General features: G+C 48.6%; 1 pseudogene; it reads left to right on the top strand.

Annotated features, from left to right (window-relative positions):
- The first annotated feature begins 11,554 nt into the window (after nucleotides 1-11,554).
- Nucleotides 11,555-14,122, top strand: LOC114221306 (cytochrome c oxidase copper chaperone pseudogene; annotated as a pseudogene).
- Nucleotides 14,123-20,181: the final 6,059 nt, after the last annotated feature.

The raw sequence follows: 20,181 nt of genomic DNA, 5'->3' as shown, positions 1-20,181 counted from the left end.
GCTCCCTGCACACAAAGGCTTCTCTGTTTCTGGCCAGGCTGGAGTCACATGCTTTCACTCTTAACCCCAGAGCTTGAAAACTAAACACCCACCCTCTCTGGCCCCAGATGACCCTGTTTACGTCTGCAGAGCCAATGGCAAACAGCAACAGGAGTGAAAACTTCTGTCGGGAGAGACTTCTCCACTATTGGTGTGAGAGAGCAAATCTTCACTTTGTATAACGTGAGGACTTTAAGAAGTTTTGGGAACCGACTTACAGGGGGGCAAAAAAAGGAAAAAAAGGAAGCCAGCAGCCTGCCCCAACTCCTCTGTTTTCTAGAGTGACTCTTACCAGAGACCCCGGGGGCTCAGGATAAAGCTCGAAATAAACAGAAAATGGTGAGCAGAGTGTTCACGGCTGAGGGGAAAAACAATCTGGATTTTCTTATTGAGATCCTCCTTTGTTTAACCCTTAAGGAGGATATTTTTATGAAGGATATTCTCTTTGCTCCATGTCATTGAAGATAGGAAAGAAAGATTTCCTTCCCTGATTTCGGGGAGTAACCTGTGGAACTATGGAGGCTTCTGGAGAGGAGGTCTGGATTGATCCATTTCAAAGTTTTGGGTCAGAAGGACTTACATTTCTGTTCTTCCCTGAAGATGTCTTTTCTTTCAGTCTATGTGGTAGCCCGTGTTAGTTGTGAAGGAAGTCAAGTTTCCTTTGATTGTTCTTACCCCGATCAAAGTGGTAGAAGTTGAAGGGAAAACACCAGAGCCCAAAAATGCTGGTAACATTGGAGATTCCAGATTAGGTAGCAGAGCTGGAGCCAAGCGAGCCAGTTCCATGGCCTCGTCCTCATCCTCGGAGTCAGTGAAATTCTCTAGGCAGGGAAGGGCAAATGAGTTTCATCTGTAGTGAGAAACCAGCAGCCAGCTGTGTTAAGAAGGGTTCTGATGCTCCATCTAGGCTTAGTGGAAAAGAGTGCCATGACTAATGAGCAATGTCTGCTGGACACGGAAGGAGGAAATAACAGTACACATTTGCTACCCCTGTCCTTCCTAGTGTCCTCTCAGAAAGTTAGATTATTGTATATATATAAAGAGAAGTAGCAAAATGGGCAGGAGGAAATGGTGCACAGGATGAGAGATGATGTAGCTCTGGCTGAGAGAGTAGTGGTGCTTGTGAAACATTGTATTTAGTCCTGCATAGTAGGTGGATCATGTGACAATGAAACACGAATGACCAATGAAATATAAGCAGAAATGATGTGAGGTGTGTCACCTCCAGGCTGGAGCAGAAAATGCCCTTGTGCCATTCTTTACTCTCTCTTCCCATGTTCAGTGATTGAGGAGGCACCTTGTTCCAGATAGTAGAGCTACAGCATGGTGTCAACTGTCACCTCGGGTCTCTGAGGAGTATGTGGAGTGGAGCCCCTGGCCAGCCTGGAATGAACAGCCCACATAAGAGAGAAATAAACCTTTTTTGTGTTCACTGGAATTTCGGAGTTACTTTATCATTGCAGTATACCCTGCCTGGTCCCCGCTAACATAGTTACCAGGGAGGACAATTTTTTCTTTTCTTTTTCTTTTTTTGTTTTCTTCCCATATTGGAGATCACTATTTAAAAAACAAAAACAAAGACCTTGAAAATCAATTCTGGTGTATGTGAGAGTCGCCAGTCCAAAAGACACCAATTTTGAAATAGGGATTCCAATTCTGCAAAATAGTGAAAGTAATTTGAAAGTATAAGCAAAATACAAATATAGTATATTTTAAACACAACTTCTAGTACTAGTACTTACTCTACCAGTATTACCATCACTGCCTGGGGCCAGACAGGATGGCAAGAAGGACCATTTATGGAAAGGAGAAGAAAAGGCTTTCGTTGTTAACCCCCAGTACCCTAACATAAGTGCTAGGGTACTGGGGCTGGAGAAATCTAGATAGAAAAGGTAAAAGAGACCGTGGTAGTTTAATCATATGTCGAGGGATTTCTTAGGGAAAAGTGCCGATTACCCCCAATAACAATTAACAAAGTATTTCCGTGCCAGGATCCATTCACCAACCTCTGCCGGAATGTTTATACAGATGGTTCGGTTTACACATTTTTTAAACACAAGGTTTATTGATCAGTTTTCTCCTTTTCTTCTCAACTGCTGTTCTTTCTTCTTCCCACCACAACAGTGAATATTTGCACTACTGTGCAATTGCCCAAATATTCTCCCTCTGCCGTGGGCCACTGTCCATCCCCATACTTCCGAGGCCGGCGCAGGATTCACCGTGACTATAGCCATTGAAGAGTTTGTTCCTTATTCTTAGGTTCTATAAATCTTTGCGTCTCTGATGATTTTTTTTTTTTTTTTTTTTTTTTTTTTAGGAAACCTTCCTATAAGTGCAATTTCTGGGTTGGAGATGGAAGGAACGATAACTGCCATATTAGAACCCCCCCCCAAATCTCAAAGGTTTAACACAAAAAAAGTTTCTTTCTTGCTCACACATCTGTCTAATGTGGATGTTCGGTGGGTGGCCTTCAACATGGTGATTCAGGGATCCAGGTTCCTTCCAGTTTGTTACTTGGCCAACTTCAGCACGGACCTTCAGGGCCATTACAGATGGGGGAACAAGAGGGAGGAGAAGGCAAGTCTGCTCCTTAGCCACGTCTGCTCGGAAATGATACACACCACCCCATTCATTTTCCATTAGTGAGTGAGTCCTAGTCACATGGGACCATGCTTACTGTAAGGGGACCTGGGAAATAGAGTCCTTGGCTGGGTGGGCGTTCCCACCATCATCCACACGCTATGGAAGGGCTCAGAATTGGTGCTCAGCTAACCATCTCTGGCCACAAAGGGCATTCCAAGTCCGTGTGTATTAATTCTGCAAGGAAAGTCCCATGCTCTTTTGGGTCACACGACTGACTAAGGTGGTTATAATTTCACCACTTACTTGGTCCCCTTCCTTTTCTCATCACCAGGCTCAAAGTGAATCACTTTGATTCTGATGGTGTGACTTCCTGCCCTGTGTCCATCTTTCCCCTTCCACTTTTACCCAGTGTCTTGACAGTCTTGCTTAGTGGAAATTTCCATCCTGACTCCTCTTCCCTTTTGCGGGGCAAGTAATTTTTGCTGACTGCCCTCATTTGCAACTCTGCCCTTCTCCTGCTCCAGGGTGCCCTCCCCCTTTCTCCAGAAGCTGAACAGATATCCCTCGGCCATTTGAGCCTTCTCCACAGGGCTTACGCTTTGGGGTCTCCCTGGAAACCATCCCCCTCCCAATCTTTTGGGATTTTGATTTTCAGAGCTTGTTCCTGCTGGCTCTGGGCCTACTGTTCACTTTGTCTCCTGTCCGGTCTTACCTCTTTAGTCCTATCCCCAGATCCAGGGAGTGTGCACAGTTTGTCTCTGGCTGGTTTCAGTGTTGATCTTGAAAGGAAGACTTGGAGCTCTGAGCTGATCTTTGGGTCTGGCAGGCTCTCCTGCAGTAGCTGGTTATGTCTGGCCTGGTACTTCTAGCCACCACCCCCTCCCCAGATTCTGTTGACTCAGTTTATTTATTTTTTATTTTTTTTAAAGATTTTATTTATTTATTTGAGAGAGAGAGAATGAGAGATAGAGAGCACGAGAGGGAAGAGGGTCAGAGGGAGAAGCAGACTCCCCGCCGAGCAGGGAGCCTGATGTGGGACTCGATCCCAGGACTCCAGGATCATGACCTGGGCCGAAAGCAGTCGCTTAACCAACTGAGCCACCCAGGCTCCCTGTTGACTCAGTTTAATAGGGAGGAAAGAGGGAGAGCAGGGACAGAGGGACCATGTTAACTGTGTCTGCACACTTTCCTGAGCACTACACTAGGTTTTCTGGGGTAGTTAGAATTGACCGAGTACAATGCTGAGCAACGCTAATGCCTTGGGAAAACTGGGGAACTCCTGATTTGGGCCAGGAGTGACTGCCCCACATTGTCAGCTCGAAGAACCCTTCCAAGACCCCTGGGATCCAAGGTTCTTCCCAAGGAATAAACTCAGCCACTAAGCTCCACCCACAGGAAGGCAGCAGGTGGGCAATTTCCCTTTGTCATCGGGCCGCTAGGAAGTGTGCCCAGAAGCAAGTTGTGAACAATCCATCACCTTCTTTCAGAATTGGTGACTTGCAGGTGGTCTAATAAGAGATGCTAATGTTCTTCTAGCCCCTCTCTTTCTGAGCTTCTCCCTCAGAAAAGCCTCTGAGAGTCTAACTCCACACAGGGCATTGGCAAAGAGATGCCACAGCTAGGGGTTGGCTGATTTCTGACCTGCCTCATACTTCAGATGCTCCTCCCACCTGCTTTCAGGATAACCCTCAGGACCTTTTTGGGGCGGGGGAAGGGAAGAGGAATGACACCAATTTCCTTGAGAGAGGTGGGGCAGGGGAGCAGCCGAGAGAGAAAGCTGTTCTGTCTGGAAAGGAAGCCAGAAAGGAAGACAGAGTCTCTTTGAACTTCTCTCACCAAGCTGACAGGAAAATTGCAAAAACACCATCAGACTGCATCAGGATGCAAGGGAGCAACCAGGAAGGCATGGCTCCTTTGAAGGCTTCCCGCTCTGTGTGAGGTATAGCTTCTGGAAGGGAACACCAGCGGCCATGAGGCGCAAACCTGGCTGCTGGGACCGACCCCACACTGGAAACAGGCTCAGTGGTGCTGTTATAGAATCCCCCACAGTCCCCGAAGCCAGAGCAAAGGTGCGTGTGAGAAGTAGAGGCTGATGAGCTTCTCCCGGGGAACGAGGGAGGACGAGGCAAGGACCAGGTGAGGAACACAGGGGTCTGCCGAGAGGAAGGGGAGTCAAGCAAGGACAAGGGCCATCCTGGGTCCTGGGGAGACTGTGCCAGTGAGTCCCAGTAATGATCCAGAGGGACCGGTACCCTAGGTATGAGCAGAACTCTCTAAGTCATTTGTGGGACACAGCGCAAAATGAAAATGCAGGACCCTGGTCAAAAAATCATGAAGAATTTTTTTTAAAGATTTTATTTATTTATTTATTTGACAGAGAAAGAGCACAAGCAGGGGGAGCGGGAGAGGGAGAAGCAGACTCCCCGCTGAACAGGGAGCCCGACGCTGGGCTGGATCCCAGGACCCTGTGACGCTGGGATCGTGACCCGAGCCGAAGGCAGATGCTCAACCAACTGAGCCACCCAGGCGCCCCCAAATTATGAAGAATTTAAAGACGGCAACAGCAGATATGAAACCAAGCGCAGGGCCCTTGTGAGTGCAGGGCCGTGTGCCGCTGGCTCAGGTGACATGCCCACCAAGCCAGCCCTGGCTGTGAGGTATCTAGTGTGCAAGCCTGCAAGCTCCTATGTAAATGGACGCCAAAAAGATGAGTCCAGGCTGTAGAAGTGAAGGCCAGGAGTGGGGGGTGGGGGGGCGGGAATCCATACTCCCTCAGGAGTCTTTTGGTTTTAAAAAATATGGGAAAAATAAAGACTCTCCATTAACAACACGTTTTTAACTTTTTAACAGGCCTTCACATCTCTAAATCCATATAACAAAGGTGACAATTTTATGAGCCAAGTTATGCATACGGCACATTTTATGTTCCCAAACGATCTAAGTGATTTTTGTAGGTCCTTAAAGGACACTAAAAAAGTAAGTGTAGTGAAGGAGAAGAGAATTGTGCGTATTTTTATTTCTCCATCAAATGACCGTATTTCTTTTACAGAAAAGTCATCTTTCTCCCCCTGTTCCTCCTTTTGTCCAAAATGTCTGGACATTTCTCATTCCTGGCCCAGACCAGTTTTGTCTGTGACTTGTCACTGCGTCTTCTCTGGTGGTCTGGAGACCCCAACTCCCCAGTGTGGTTAGAGCTGGTGTCACTTGGTGGGCCCCACAGTCTCCCCAGCCTCAGGCGGGCAGTTATCCCATATAGCAAAGTCCTTCTGAGACCAGAGCTCATGGAAAAGTGAAAGCTCTGGTGCTAGAGCTTGAGGAGGGAGCCAGGGACGCAGCACTCACTAGAGGTGGCGTGACAAAGAGCGGCTTGTCTTCTGCTGTCCGCGGTCTGTTTAACTTCCCTCTCTGGGTAGGGAGGTGAGAGGCAGGATTATATCTGCTTCCTCGGGCGGGATGCACCCCTCCACCTGCAGCTCTCCACCTCAGAGAACAGGGACTGTCACTCTGCGCACGTGGCCATGTGTTTTCTCTCCTCAATGGGACTTCTCAGAGGAGAGATGCACCCACCATCCCTTAAAATTTGGGAGAGCCTGCCCAGTGGAAGGATCTGTCTCCCCTAATGTCAGGCCAAATCAGTGAAACCTTTGCTCAGCAAGACTGTGAGACCATGGATCTTGTCAGAATAGGATGAGGGGTCAACTTGAGGAGACCCGTGCGCTGCCCAGGGGAGACGGTCCGAGGAGAGTCTGGGAGCTAGAAGTAAACTTAAAGAAAGCAAAGGACTTCCTTTCCACCCAGCCAAGCCGTGCTTCTAACAGCAATGCCAACAGCTTCAGAGCACAGAGACTTAGGAGAGCCCTCGGGTTGACTCCCCTGACACTCCTTTCCACTCCCCTCTTCAGGGCGGTGTTGCTGAGGTGGACCAGAACCAGGGGCCCTGAAGAGTTTTTGAGGGACAGGAAAAGGAAGGCCCGCTGGGGCCTCAATCTGAAGGCCAGAAAGGAGGCCTGCCTCACCTGCTCTTCCTGCTGACAGACGCCAGCCAAGCTTAGCAGCCTCCCTCATTCCTTGCCACTGCCCCTCCCCCACCCCCCACAGCGCCCCCCCCCGCCCCCCCCACCCCCAGTCTGGGGCCACATAGCAGCCAGGAACAGGAAGAGGCCCTATCAGGGACAATCTCCCCCTGGGCAGGACCAAAGGTCAGGGCCGAGGGTCTGGGGGCCCAACGGGAGGCCCTTCCCCACCGGCGGTGAAGGCAGGCAGCCCGCGGTGGGAGTACGGCCCGCGGGTAGCAGCGGGCCTCAGGGGCAGGCCTCATGCCCTCACGGCCAGGGTGACTGAATCTGCCAGCTGTGGGGCCCGCCCGTGCCAAGTCTGCCCTGGCTCCGTCTAGTCGTAATCGATGCTGGCGCCAGGCCAGGCCCCCTGCCAGCTCGGTCACACTTGGCTAAAGCGGGAGGCCCAGCCCATTAACTCCTCGCCAAGGTCCATTGTCTGGGTCCCTGCCCGGTGGTTTATTTACGCGCCTTATTTACTCCGCGGCTGGCCGGACGGCCCGGGCTGGGAGGAGGTGGCGGCGGGCAGGGCGCGCAGGCGGGGAGTGGGGCTCCAGGGAGGGGCCCGCCGTGGCGGCATCCAGAGCCCCGGGGCAGGGCACGTTGGGAGGGTGGCTTTTTTTTTTTCTTTCTTTCTTTCTTTCTTTCTTTTTTTTTTTTTGAAGCCACATCAAAGATTCCCAGTAAAGGCAGAGCGGGACAGATGCTGTAGACAGGGGATCCTTAACTCCCAGACAGTGGCCTTCAAATCCTCTACAAGAATTTTTAACATTACATACCCTTTTGTATTTTTTTAAGTTGGCATTTAAACTTTTCATCACAAGTTGTAATAGTTCTAAAGGATATGCTTTCTAGCATTTTATAAACATTGGTTTTTTTTTTCCACCGTTTATGTGCCTTGTTTTGACTATATCCTATATGACAGCCATTATGAAAATTCAGAGAAAAATGAATATTGATATTTTAAAATAAAGATTTTTAATATCTCTTTGAAATGTCCAATGGAATCTAAATATCATAGCCATTTGGTAGCCTCCATTATCCATTTAAAAAAATAGAGAAACGTCCTAATTCTTTAATAGCTGGAAATTTACATTGTTCCTTCCACGAGCTTGTATTTCCATTCCACTGTTATGGATTTTCTCCACAGGTAATATATTTTTCATGATTGAAAATCTTTCATTGAGTAATACGTCAATAAAAATGTTTAAGTTAAAACTTCCTTTGTTTATAAAGCTGTATTAACAGGGACACCTGGGTGGCTCAGATGGTTAGGTGTCTGCCTTTGGCTCTGGTGGTGATCCCGCGGTCCTGGGATCGAGCCCCACATTGAGCCCCACATCGAGCCCCACATCGGGCTCCTGGCTCAGCGGGGAGCCTGCTTCTCCCTCTCCCTCTGCCTCTCTCCCAGCTCATGCTCTCTCTCTCGCTCTCTCTGTATCTCTGTGTCTCAAATGAATAAAAAATCTTTAAAAAAAAAGCTGTATTAACAATTTTTGTTTTGATTTTAGTTGTTACAATGACTAATACTCTATTGATGAGAGCCATGCAACTAACTGTCAAATTTGACAACTATTAAACATAAAAAAGTAAATTTTTATCAGAAACGCATCTCTTAAAGAGATGGGAAGGGCAGATTCTCTTCCGCGTAAGTTTGCATATATGTAGATGACAATTACTTATTGCTAGACTGAAGGTTCAGTGTCTATTTCATTCCCATGATAGATTTAAACACTGAGAAACCTTGTTCACACGAGCAAACAAACAAATACATAATAGATGGAAACCAATGAGTTTTGTTATAGAAGGCCATTCGATTCTTTGAACTTCCAAAATATATGCCTCATATTATTATCACATCTTTTTTAATGATCCGCTGACAATGTGATGATCGTCTCCTTCCATTTGGTTGAAAGCAAATAACTGGAAACCACCTACCTGACTTGCAAAAAGACCTGTTACCCCACCCTTAGAGCCCCTCAAGGTCTCATACCTGCTCCACAATGCAGTGCCCCCAGTGGGGTTACAGTGAGTGAGAGATGCGGCTCTGTTTCCTCCAGGGGGTGTGAAAAGGCACGACTTGTCTTAGGTACCTTTGTAGGAAGATCACTTAGGAAAAAGCAGAGGAAATGGAGGATCAGAAAATGGATTCTCTTCAAAATATCTTGATTCACAACTCCTGGGGTATAATAACCCAATTTTATGACTAAGACTGAACGTTTACTTGAGGACCAGAACTTACATTTTGATTCCTCTGTTAGGAGTGAGCTCCAAAAACAAATATGATTTAAACACACAGATACCTGTGGTCACTGCTCCAATTCTTCCCGGCCCTCAGACTGCCCTTAGCAGAGCTAACTGCCCTTCCTCAGGCTCCTACCTGCAACCTGCTACTCATCATTACCATTTACTGAGGGTCCCTTCAACTAAGGGATGAAAGCAGCTGGAGGCTGGGAGAGACCCTGTTCATCCGAGTTAGAAACATTCGTCTCTCTCAGGGTCCTAGCAAGGTAGTTTCCAACCAATTGGCAAATATTGAGAGGCCTCCTTCCCACATATTTATGTATTTATAAATCAGCATGTACCACTGTCAATCCATTTATTGTGTGGTTTAAACTTTGAGATTTTGCAAACATAAATATATAAATAAAATAAGATAAAGTTTATTTTATTCCCTACCCCCATGGATTGCCTCACAAACCTTCTTTGGAACCTGATGCCCTAAGAGCTTTCACTCAGGATTGCTCTCAAACCCTAGGGAACGTGTGGGGGAAGGGCAGGAGGTGGTACTGGAACCTTCCTTCTGGCCCTTTCCAAAGCATGACGCTCCACCATCCTCCAGCCCGTATTTACTAAGATTCTGTGCCAGGGGCGCCTGGGTGGGCTCAGTTGGTTAAGCGACTGCCTTCGGCTCAGGTCATGATCCTGGAGTCCCGGGATCGAGTCCCACATCGGGCTCCCTGCTCAGCAGGGAGTCTGCTTCTCCCTCTGGCCCTCTTCCCTCTCGTACTCTCTGTCTCTCATTCTCTCTCTCAAATAAATAAATAAATAAAATCTTTAAAAAAAAAAAGATTCTGTGCCAGGCACTGTGCTGGGTTCTGAGATTACAAAATGACACAATCTCCTGTTGCACAATAGTTCGAACATAGTCAACACAACTGAACTATACATTTAAGAATGGTAAAGATCGGACTCCTGGGTGGCTCAGTTGGTTAGGCGACTGCCTTCGGCTCAGGTCATGCTCAGGTCATGATCCTGGAGTCCCGGGATAGAGTCCCGCATCGGGCTCCCTGCTCAGCGGGGAGTCTGCTTCTCCCTCTGACCCTCTTTCCTCTCGTGCTCTCTATCTCTCATTCTCTCTCTCTCAAATAAATAAATAAAATCTTTTAAAAAAAAGGTAAAGATGGAAAATTTTATGTTATGTCGTTTTTCCCACACACAAAAAAAGTCTCTCCTCTTAAAGAGACTATGGAGTAGTGAGGGGAACGAAATTCACTCATTGGTTTATCTGGCAACTTTTAATTAATGGAAGGCCAATCATGTCCCAGGCCCTGTGCAGGTGCTGGGGAGAAGCCTATAAGCAAAACCAGGCACCGTCAGTCCCTTATGGAGCCGACCGTCCATGGCCCAGCAGAAACGTGCGTCCACACTGCCCCAAACAGCAACTACTAGCTACACGTGGCTGTTTAAATGCATTGAAATCAAATAAAATGTCAAATTCAAACCCCAGTCTCACTAATCAAATTTCAAGTTCTTGTTAGCCACAGCCAGCTAGTGCTCCTCTATTGGCTAGGAGAGCTAGAGAACATTTCCAGCATTGCAGACAGCCCTAAAGCACTGAGTGTGGTCAATGCCGTGGACAGGATGAGTCAGATCATCAGGTCACACCCCTGTCAGCCTCTTGGTGGCAATTTGTAAAAGGTTTTCCCCTGGGCTGATGCAGCTCCATGCCAGGGATAAGACTTGTGGAGCAGAGTGCCATCCTGGGCCTAAGAGAAGTCAAAGTCTAGAGAATGGGAAGTGTAAATTACCGTGTGTTACCAGGTCCCCAGAGGTAAAAGACTCAGGAACTCCGAGTTATGGTCTAATCTCGTCTCCTGCCAATGTACCAGGCATCCTTGCTCATGCTGTTTTCTCAGGCTCTCCCCCATCTCTGCAACTAAATTTCCTTCATGGCCCAGGTAAAACACCACCTCCATGCTCCCCACAGCCTTTCTTGAGCCCTTTATGGGGGCTAATTAGCATTTATTGAGCACATACTGTATTCGTGTTATGGGTGGGCCTGGGCAGCAGAATATGGTGATGCAGCCACAAGATGAAGATGAAGGGGCACCTGGGTGACTCATTTGGTTAAGCATCTGCCTTTGGCTCGGGTCATGATCCCGGGGTCCTGGGATCGAGCCCCGCATTAGGCTCTCTGCTCAGCGGGGAGTCTGCTTCTTCCTCTCCCTCTGCCTGTAATGCCTGCCTACTTGTTCTTTCTCTTTCTCTCTCTGTCAAATAAATAAATGAAATCTTAAAAAAAAAAAAAAGATGAAGATGGAGCCTCTAGACTTTCAGTGTAAGTGGTTTTAAGTCCCAGGACCATGTGGCTTCACCATCATCAGTACACTCTCATCAGGCTCTGGACCCGGCACACCTCCTCTCCTGACCCGCGGCTTCTCCTCCCTGCGCCTGACCCGTCTTTGTCCCCACCTCCTGCCTCGAGTCACACATCAAAGACACCAGAAAAAGACTCATCGAAGGAGTTATTGTCTCAGTTATCCAACTTGAGAAATGGTGAGGCCAAGCCCCACTAGAAGTCTCCAGAGATTCTCTAAAGAACCTGGAACGTAAACACCCACCTACCCAGCCTAGCTCTTCCAGAAGACGGAGACATGGGCCGGTCTCAGTCTTCTATGCATCAGAAAATCCACCTCTTCTGGGTGAGTTTCAGGCGGGGTGGATACGGCTGCCTGAGTTCTGGAGTGATGGAGATGTATCTCAGCAAAATACTTCCTGCAGCCGGCTGGCCAGCTGCCTCCTCCAACCTTCCGGACCTGCCCAGGGTTAGACGGTCATTTCTTCTCCTGTTTTCACAGCTGGGGCCTCGTGTGGGCAGCCTGAAGGCTCGTCCTGGCTCGGTTGCTGGGAGTGAGATGGCCCAGTGAGAAGAGAATCAGTTTTGGAGTTGGGCCTGGGTTCGGATCCTGATTCTGCCACCAGTCAGCCCAGTGGGCCATGGGCAAATAACTCAACCCCTCTGAGCCCTTTCTTCTTTATTTGTAGAATGGACAATAGAACCTACTTCACAGGTTGTTGAGGGACCCAAATGACAGGAAGTCTCCAATATATGGTTTAGAGCTTAAGATCCTGGCTCTGTCACTTACTGGCTGTGGGACTTTAGGCAAATTACCTAGATGTTCTGTGCCTCTGTTGTCTTTTTACATAGTAGGGGGACCCTAGTAGAGCCGAATTTAGAGGGTTGTTGTGAGGATTACTTAATGTCTGACACACGTTGAGAGCTCAGTGAGTGTTGGCATTTATGATCTCACGTTTCCAACAAGTGAGGTAGGAAAGGTAGCTACTACTACCCCTTCCCAGTGGATCAGGTAGGATCACATACTTGCTGTTGGTGAGACCTGAATGGGAATCCAACTCCCCCCACATCCTAGTCCAGGCTTCAGATCAAGCCCCTGGTCAAGACCTTGTGCTGGCCGGTTCCCTGGGCCCAGCCCCAGGCTCTCAGAGCTGCTGGATCGTGAACAGCTCATCCCTGAGCCATGGTTGCTGGCTTTGTTCCCTTTTACAGGGCCTGGGGAGGCTCTCCATGTCAGTCTGTGGCTTTGTCACTTGTCCCTGCTAGAGTTTTCCCCACTGCCTGTGGGAAGTTTCCTCTCCTTACTCATGCCTGAGGTTCACTTCAATGCCCAGGGGAGGGCATGCCTAACCCCCTTGGTTGCTTCGGGATTAGAGCAGCATGGGACAGTGCAAGGAGCATTTGGAGCCAGGGAGGGGGAGGAGGGTGGGCCTTGGCTCTGGGTCCCAGCTATCCTGACAGCAGAAGTGTGATGAATATAAAGTGAGGGCCTAAGAAGCGTTAAGCCTTGGCCAAGTGATAGGGAGGCTGAGACAGAAGGTCGGGAAGAGAAGGAGAGAAAGACCGAGATTTTCACAGGTAGTAGGGACCTCCTCTCCTTTCCACTTCATAGATAAGGAAAATTATGTCCATTTTGCCTAAGTTACATAACTGCTTATAAGAAAGTTTGGGACAGGGCGCCTGGGTGGCTCAGTCAGTTAAGCGTCTGCCTTCGGCTCAGGTCATGATCCCAGGGTCCTGGGATCGAGCCCCGCATCGGGCTCCCTGCTCGGCGGGAAGCCTGCTTCTCCCCTTCCCACTCCCCCTGCCTGTGTTCCCTCTCTCACTGTGTCTCTCTCTGTCAAATAAATAACTAAAATCTTTAAAAAAAAAAAAAAGGTTGGGACAATTACTTCCTCTTGTGTGCCCACTTAGCTCTCCTTACAATACTCATTGCCCCCTCACCTCCCATTCTGAACAGCTGGTAGCTGGCAAGGCTTCCCCCCTCCCCCCCCCAACATGGCTGCCTCACTACCACCCAAGGGCCCAGACTGGAGGAGGAGGTAAGATGAGAACAGTTTCCCCACCTTCCCCTGAAGGACCATCCCTTGTGTCCCCCATCACCACCAGAAACCTGAAAACCTTCGTGATCCTCATCCTCCAGACTCTCACTGCCATATAACTCTGTAATTCCCTAAGCTGACCCTATAGCCCAAATCCTTTCACTTTGCTTCCTGGAACTCATAGTTTATTATCCAACATCTCCCCATATATTCAACCTTTGCTCTGAAAATTCTTTCACCTTCTTGCTCTAAGGGAAACCTCCCTGGTCCCCAAAACACAATTCCCTTGCACCACCTCCTGTGGTGTCTACGTCTTCCCCTACATTCCTCACACCAGCTTGCCTAGAGGTGGGGAGTTGTCCTCCTTGTTCCTGATGGCTATTTCTAGGATTTTCCTCCTTCCTCCTCCCACTTTTAAAACTCCAACTTCTGCTTCGCCAAGCCTGGGAGAGTGTAGGGTGGCGGTGCTAGTTGCTGCTTTAGGCTTCAAAGATCCCAGGTCTGGCGGCCACAAGCCCTGCCCCGTCTGACTCACAGGAGAAGAAGCCGCTGAAGCCCTGCTGCGCCTGCCCGGAGACCAAGAAGGCGCGCGATGCTTGCATCATTGAGAAAGGAGAAGAGCACTGTGGACACCTGATCGAGGCCCACAAGGAGTGCATGAGAGCCCTGGGATTTAAGATATGAAACGGTGGTTTACTCTGTGGATGAATAATTCCTGAAGAATGAAGAAGATTCAGTAGTTTTGGGAATTCTTTGAGGAACTTTGATAAATGGAAAAAGTACTTATAATTTATTAAAGAAAGGAAAATATCTCTGGCCAAAAAAAAAAAAAAAAACTCCAACTTCTTTGAAGGCCATGCCATTAGACCAAACTAGGCACCATCCCTTCTAGTTACAGACATTTACATAATCTAGACCATTTCCACTTATTCACAGAACACTCTAGTGCCGGGCTCACAATCTTCCTCTCCACAACCACTCCTTCATTCTTTTTCAAGATGTTAACGTTCATTCTTTCATTCAAAAAATATTGTTGAGGGGTGCCTGGGTGGCTCAGTGGTTAAGCGTCTGCCTTCGGCTCAGGTCATGGTCCCAGGGTCCTGGGATGGAGCCCCGCATCGGGCTCCCTGCTCCGTGGGAAGCCTGCTTCTCCCTCTCCCACTCCCCCTGCTTGTATTCCCTCTCTCACCGTGTCTCTCTCTGTCAAGTAAATAAATAAAATCTTTAAAAGAAAATATTGTTGAGTGCTTGTTCATTGCAGCGGTACTGTTCTTAGAATTGAGGGTATAGGAGTAAACCAGAGAGAAAATGTCCTGGCCCTCAAGGTTCCTACATTCCCACAGGAGCAAAGACAATCCCAAATACCTAAGTGGTGCATAATATCATGTGAGGCAGAGATGCTATGGAAAGAAAAGAGGCAGGTGAAGGTGTGGTGGCAGGGGATGAAGGAGCTGTCTCAGAGAGGGCAGACAGGAAGGTCATGGACATGGATGACCCACCCAACACCTCTACCACTTATGCATGGTCTTTGACCACTTCTCTTCACCAGACTTCTTCCCTCCTCTGCCACCCACTCCTGTGGCTGTAGCCTAGAACTGGGCATGGCTGAACCCCCACTCTCTGACCACCATCTCTTGTGTTTTAGTTCATTTACTCAGTTGCCTCCACTCTGTTTTTTGGTCCCCTTTGGGACCTCCATTCCACCAAACTCACCCTCTTTCATGGTCCGTCCTTTATCTCCTCATGAACCTCCCTCTCCAGCTTGGATTCTGTGGCCTGTGACAGTATCATCCCTTTGCACCAGCCTTCCCCTCCCTCGGCCCTTTCCCTTTGGTTGGACTCTCCTGACACGCCTCGACCTTGCTTAACCCCAAAGCCCTACCTACACTGCACCTGCACCGAGTAACCAAACATCACTGGGGAAAATTCTCAGCCGTGCTGACTAGCCACACTTTACATTTCTGACCACAAACCTCAAGTGGGCACTCAGCTTGCCCAGAGATCCTATTATGTTTCTCTACTAAATTCACTGCCCCACTTTCCAGATGAGTGTTTCACATCTTCTCTCTTCTCCAACCCTCAACACCTCCTCCTTGTTCCCTGCTGTTGGCTAACCACCTCCCTTCTTATTTTGCTGAGGAAATAGAGGCTTGCAGGAAAAGTGTTTGTCATCTGGACCCTCATCCCTGCCTTCCTTTCTTACAATGGATGGCCTCCCCTCTGGGTCTGGGCCAGCCACTCCACTCAATGCACCAGATTCCAATCCCGTCATTACTCGACGACTTTGCCCCAAACCATCCCTCTCCCGCCTGTGCTCCACAGCTGCCCCTATCAGATCTTTCTCATTAGCGTCAAAACTTGCTATCATCTCTCACACTTGAAAAAACAAACTCTATTTTGACTCTCTTTAGCTCCTGCCCCATTTCCTTCCTCCCCACATCCTCACCCCCATTTCCCGCTTAGCCCACCCCAGCTAAACTTTTGTCTCTGCCACTCCATTGAAACTGTACTTGTCCAAGTCCTCAATGGCCTCCTTGTCAGCACATCCAAAGGTCAGTGTCCTCTCATCTTATGCAGCCACGGAGAAATCGCTCCTCCTTGAAACCTTGGCATCCAGCACGCCACACTGGGCTGCTTTCCTCTGGCCTCGAGGGCAGCTCTTTCTCGGGCTCCACCTCTCCTTGACATCTCAATGTGAGCATGGTGCAGGGACTTCTTCCCTATTATGGTCCCTCCCTCGTTAGATGCCATTGAGAGGCTGGAGCCTTCCAGAGACAATGGGGAGCAGAGTAGAGCAGAAACAGCAGCTCCAGCTCTGGAGCCCCTGCCTGGGTGGGAATTGCCCCGATGTGCCAGGTGATGTAGTTGGTAAATAATCCTCTGTGCCTCCGTAAGATGGTGCCTTACCTGGGCTCTTCCCAAAGCGGAGTGAGACAAAGGCTTAAGTGTGAGTAGGTTTTTTGGGGGGGCACAGGCCCAGGGAGCAGGAGTGAGGCAGAGGAAGAGTGAAACAGGGATGGAAGGCTGCTGATCAAAGGGGTGGGAACAAGGTAGCCGCCTATGGGTGACTGCTGCTCAATCCAGGAACTTCGAGAAGCTTTATGAAATGTTTCAGAACCTGTGGGAAGAAGGAGGGGTACTTATCCACTGGCTCCGGCCAAGTTATCCTGTGGACAGGAACACCCCTGCACTTCTGGGTGGTTTATGTGTCAATGCCAAGTGGGTTTCATGGACGTCCCCCATGCTGTGGTGTCAGGAGGTAAGAGGCATGTGGAGGGACACGGTAAGGCTGCATTTGCACGGCACTGGTCAAGCCCTGGGCAAAACCGGTAACCGCAGCAGTGGCTGGACCCAGAAGTGAGAAGGGGGGCATCTGATGTGCCCAGTACAGACAGGAATAATGACGGAGCCCTCCACATAGGCCTGCTGGCCCTTAGCATCTGGCCATCTCCATGCTGGTGACTCTGACCCTGACATTGCCCCTGCCTAGTAGACATCTCAGAGGCCTATCTTGTCCAAAAGAGAGCTCTGATCCCCTGTCTGTCCCCCACCCCAACTTTTCTTCCAGTCTTCTCCACTGCAGTTCAATGGCCTGGATTCATCTCTCTCCCCCACTTCTCACATCCAATCTATCATCAAACCTTAGCTCCAAAATATACCGCAGTCTGACCTGCTCATTAACGTCTGTCACAAAGCGACCACCGGCCCAGGCCAAGTGGCCGTCCCCTCCGGCTAGCCCACTGCGGTGGCCTTCCAACTCCCTCCCACCTCTGCTCTTGCTCCCTGACAGTTCATTCTCCCACAGGAGACTGAATGATAATGTTACTCCCCTGATTAAAGCAGCCCTCCACTAGCTTCCCATTACCATATTTATTTATTTATTTATGTTTGTTTGTTTGTTTGTTTTTAAGGAGGCTCCGCCCCCAGCATGGAGCCCAGTGCGGGGCTTGAACTCATGACCCTGAGCTCAGGACCTGAGCTGAGATTAAGAATTTGACACTCAACGGACTGAGCCACTCAGGTGCCCCTTCCCATTATCATTTTTAAATAATGGCTTTATTAAGATATAATTCACATACCATACAATTTGCCCATTTAAGATGTACGATTCAATGGGTTTTTTTAGTCTATTCACAGGATTATGTGACCATTAACCATAATCAATTTTAGAACGTTTTCATCACCCGCACCAAAACCCTGTAACCACTAGTATTCCCTGTCCATTTCCTCTCAACCCTCCCAGCCCTGGGCTAATCTACTTTAGAGACTAATCTACTTTCTATCTTTATAAACATGCCGATTTTGGACATTTCACATAAATAGAATCATGCAATATGTGCCTTTGTGACCAGTTTCTTTTTCTTGTTATTCTTAGGTTAAGACCCAAACTGCTTGCTGTGGTCCGGTGCCCACCTGAGGCCCCCCAGCTTGCTGTCTGCCTCTCCTGGTCCACCTCCCCCAACCTCACTAATTGTGTTGTGGGCAGGCCCCACTCCATCCCCCTCGGGACCTCGACCCTTGCCTTGCCTTTGCCCTGAAGTATCTTTCTCAGATCTGCGGATGGGCTGTTCATGATTCAGATGTTTGCCCAAATGTCACTTCCCTTTTTTCAGCCCCACCCGTTCCCACTCTTTCCCCTTAATCTGAAATGTTTATTTCTTTGCTTACTTACTTGTTTACTGGCTTTATCCTCCTGCAGACCCCCTCCATAGTGTAGGCATTTTGTCCTGTTCACACCTCCCTCCTCAGCACCTAGAACAGCGCTGGCCACGCAGTGGGTGTTGGGCCTTTGCTGCGCAAACGATTGGATAATGCTCCTGGGAATCCCACTGAGAAGTTTCCACAATTCCTCCCACTCACTAAAACCCGCGACACACCTTCAAAGCCACGAGTTGTTCCTTCGGTCTAATGAAAACGCTCTGTGCTGTGGTTTACATTTATTCTTTTCCCGCTGGATATTGTGGTCCTCACTCATGTACACCCCCTCCCCATGCACACACACCAACTAAACTCACTTCCCTCAGGTTCTCCTCAGAGATTCTCTTCTTGGAGCCCCTCGCTCCCCTAGGGAAGGGTACTCTTCTTATCGGCTGTGGGGGTTACTGCTCCCACACAAATAAAACACCATGGTCTGGGACACCCAGTCCTTAGCTATCTGTGCACCATCATCGGCGAAGCAGAGTGTTCAGGGCTCCTGCTCTGGACTTGGCCTTTTCCTTACCTCACTGCTTTGGAGCCCCAATATTGACTCCTTCCTTTCTCTTTAAAAATCTCAGCCTCGGGGCGCCTGGGTGGCTCAGATCTGTAAGCGTCTGCCTTCGGCTCAGGTCATGGTCCCAGGGTCTTGGGATCGAGCCCCACATCGGGCTCCTGGCTCAGCGAGGAGCCTGCTTCTCCCTCTCCCCTCTGCCTCTCTCCCTGCTCATGCTTTCTCTCTCTCTGTATCTCTGTGTCTCAAATGAATAAATAAAAAAATCTAAAAAAAATAAAAAAATAAAAATCTCAGCCTGGTGGGAAAATAGGCCTCTCATGCATTGCTGGTGGGAATGAAAATGGCACAACCTCTATGGAAAACCTCTAAGTTTGCACAAACCCTTGGACCCCGGTACCTAATGCACATGTGAAAGGACACATCTGGTACTGAGTGACAGCAAAAGCCTGAGGACTGACCACCTAGTGCCTTTAACAGAGGAGTGCCTTAGAACAAGGAACACTCTGCAGCTATAAGAAAAAATGGAGGACCTTCTTTGTATACATAGAGAACAATCCCCAGAACATATTATCAAGAAAAACCATGATTCTGTAGTCATAAACTACCTATGGAATAGTAAAGAGATAGACTAAGAAAATACATTTACATAAAGAAATACCAGAACGATATGCAATTCTTTTTACATGGGGAATGGGAATTATTAGGGAAAAATCAGAAGGAAGACTTCTCTCCGAGATTTTTATGTCATATTGGAACCATGTGACTGTATTACATACTTTAAAATAAAGTAAATACATAAAAATATATCGAAAGAATCACAGTCCTATTTGAGGAGTTCTCATTTTCTAAGGACTTTAAGATCTCTCTTTCAAGACATTGGAAGTGCTCAGTAGTCATGTTTGGGTGCTGATAGTAACCCCCCACCATGTTGGCTGTGAGGTGAGCTCACCAGGGAGCCTTGTTTATTCATCAGTGTGTTTCCAGCAGCAGCCTAACAGCCGGCACACAGTAGGCACTCACTAAATACTTGTTGAAAGAAATACAAAGTAAATGCATGAATAGAAAGAGCCCTAAGTCGATAACAGAGACTTTTGGTTTGGGCGAAGCGTCACTACTGATATAAAACAGTCAAAATGGATGAATCTGAGCGAGGTGAAAAACCATGCCGTTTATTTACTTATTTATTTTTAGACTTTATTTATTTGAGAGAGAGAGAGAGAGCATGAGCGGGGGTGGGGCAGCAGAGGGAGAAGCAGACACCCCACTGAGCAGGGAGCCCGACGCAGGGCTCCATCCCAAGACCCCGGGATCATGACCTGAGCCAAAGGCAGACACTTAGCTGACTGAGCCACCCAGGCGCCCCAAAAGCCATGCTGTCTAAATCAGACGCAAGAAGGTAGCACTCCAGATGTGTGCCATAGCTCTCCCAACCACAGATTTTCTGGAATGTTCTTTTTTTTTATAGATTTTATTTATTTGAGAGAGAGAGAGAGAATGAGAGAGAGCACAAGAGGGAAGAGGGTCAGAGGGAGAAGCAGACTCTCCGCTGAGCAGGGAGCCCGATGCGGGACTCGATCCCGGGACCCCAGGATCATGACCTGAGCCGAAGGCAGTCGCTTAACCAACTGAGCCACCCAGGCGCCCTCTGGAATGTTCTTGACACCTGCACTC

The sequence above is a fragment of the Eumetopias jubatus genome, unplaced genomic scaffold, assembly GCF_037043125.1.
Source record: "Eumetopias jubatus isolate StellerSeaLion01/CBP00866 unplaced genomic scaffold, mEumJub1_p1.0 scaffold_7, whole genome shotgun sequence".
Lineage (NCBI taxonomy): Eukaryota > Metazoa > Chordata > Mammalia > Carnivora > Otariidae > Eumetopias > Eumetopias jubatus.
The sequence above is the reverse complement of the archived record's forward strand: the minus strand, read 5'-3'. Positions and strand labels throughout refer to the sequence as shown.